Here is a 2,580-nt window from a genome sequence, read left to right as displayed (position 1 = left end):
TAAATAAAATTAATGAATTTTCCCGTATATGTCTCGTAAATTTAATTCCGTATTTTAATCGTAATTTTAATTCCGTAAATGTAGTATATTTTGAATTATTTTTATTGCGGCTGGCCTATGACTGGTCTATGGCTGGCCTAAATCTGATGTGGCAGGTGGAATTTTTAGTGTTGCTGACGTGGCAGGGGAGAGAATGGCTGGCCTAAGCACCATTGCGGATGCTCTAAAGATATTTGAATAATAAATAAAATATTTATTGACCTATGAAATTGTAACAAATGGCATAATCTCATTGGTCAATAAAATGAATGGAGAGAGAGTAATTGATATCTTATTTTTATTAGATGGTTTAAAAAGTATGATTTGACTAATTGACATCTTTCTTGGGAGTGATTCTTTTGACCATTAGTTAACATATTGGTTGGATTTGGAGTATTATAAATGAGGGAAATTCCATCTGATTTCCCCCCTAAATTTCCTACCAAAAAAACTGTGGCTTTATATATTTATATAGATTATATAGATATGATGTATAATACCAAATATGGTGTTACTGCAAAAATTTATGAGATATTGCAAATCGGTCCATTATTATTTAATATGTGAATTAAAACACGAAAAAAATTACAATAACAAATGAAGATGCTCGATTTCAACAGTATTTGGCTATATATGACGCAAAAAGAGGTAAAATGCTCATCTGGACTTGCACTAGTTGATCAGTTGTGGGAACAAACCCAAATTTCGAGTCTTGAATTTCTTTTTCTATTTTATATCCATATTGTGGTGTAATTGTGATATATTTAAATATGTTTTTTTATTATTATTAATTTTATCATAGCATAGCATGTGAAGTGTATATTAAATTTCAAGTAAGTGTATTTGTAAAATAAAGTAGTATATAATAAGAAAATGTATTTTATTATTTTATTTAATTTAAAATTTTGATATAATGTAGTGGGATTGATGTGTAATTTAAAATGTAAATGATTGGAGTAATATGTGTTAACATATATCCAAAAATGAGTTTGAGTTTGGTGTGTATATGGTTGGAGATGGCCTTAGCTAATTGAATTGAGTCTTCGGTTATCTAACGTTATTTTTGGTAATTCAAATTTTAAAAAGAATAATTTAAATTGGAACGAAATAACCAATTAACCATTATTAATTATCTGATTGAGGATTTTTTTTGGTGGTTTAATAATTTAATGTTACTACAATATATATATATATATATATATATATATATATATATATATATATATATATATATATATATATATATAGGATTGTGATCAATTGAGATTATTTAGGCTAATTGAGAAATGAGATGCAATAACAGCCACTCATTTTTATTAAATGAGTGGTCCAGATTTTGCCACACAATAAATATTTTTAGATTAATTTATTATGAAAGGGTATAATAGTAAATTCAATGAAAACAAATGAAAACAAACATCTTCGCCGCTTCCGTTCTTCAATTCTTCTCCCACCAAATTCTGGCGCATCCGATCTGATGCACCTCTCCAGCGACGACGAATTCGAGCTCCTCCGCCGCTGCCTCGCTCCAGAACTCCACCCACCGCGCCGTCCTCCCCTCGCCGCTGTCTAGGCTCCTCCAATTATTCAATACAGCCGATTTCTCGATCTCGATCTCTCTGGATTTGTTAATTGAGATTAGAAGCAACTGAATCCATCTAACTATATCTCAATTTCATGAGCAACAACTGTTCTCAATTTCAGATCTGTCTCAGTGATCTGTCTCACCGAAATTGGCCTCGAGAGGTAACGAATTGAATTCCGACGTCGATTCGAAATGAATCCCCTCCAATTACTTGATGCAGCCGATCCGCAAAGGCTCGGTATCCTAATCGAAGCGCAGTCGAAACGAGAATGATGGAGATTTGGTGAGAAGAAGTCAGAGATCGAAAATTGAGGAGAAGAAATCTGTTTCCACACAGCCGCACATGCTTACCTGGCTTACAGATGTGTGAGAAAGAAAATTGGAGCTGAGAATTTGGAGAGGGCGATTAAAATTGGAGGAAATTAGGATATTCAAGAGTGATGATAGATAGCATCTCATGGTCTTGGTTGACCGCAGCAACGGCTGCTGCATTTTTATTTTGATAAGTTATATACACCGAAATTCCTTTTTATTCTCAGAACTTTTATCTCGATATTTAACATTTAAATCAGTGTTGATTATTGATTGATTACGCCTGCTTTTATTTGTTTCGGTTTGTTTATCAGATGAGAGTATTTGGATGTTCTATGTGGGAATATTAGCAACATTTATCTTTACTCTATTAATTTGGATCTGTAATATAATATGGTTGGAAATCGCTAACTTGGTACAGGTTTTGTGGTTGAATTTGTTCCTTTTTGAAGTTGAATGTGATGCTTTGTTTTGATTAGAGCAATGTGGTTTATGAGCATTTCTTCAAATTTAAGGTTAATTATAATGCACTCCAGGTGTTTGGTGATATTCTCCAAATGCAAATTAGTTGCTAAGAGATAGATTCAAGATTTAGCTATCTTCCTTTTTTAATGTCAACTGCATATATAATCTATGTCAACTAC

Source organism: Salvia hispanica, chromosome 2 (genome assembly GCF_029641045.1).
Source record: "Salvia hispanica isolate PSC_SH4W2 chromosome 2, Shi_PSC_v1, whole genome shotgun sequence".
Classification (NCBI taxonomy): domain Eukaryota; kingdom Viridiplantae; phylum Streptophyta; class Magnoliopsida; order Lamiales; family Lamiaceae; genus Salvia; species Salvia hispanica.
Note: the sequence above shows the minus strand (reverse complement) of the source record.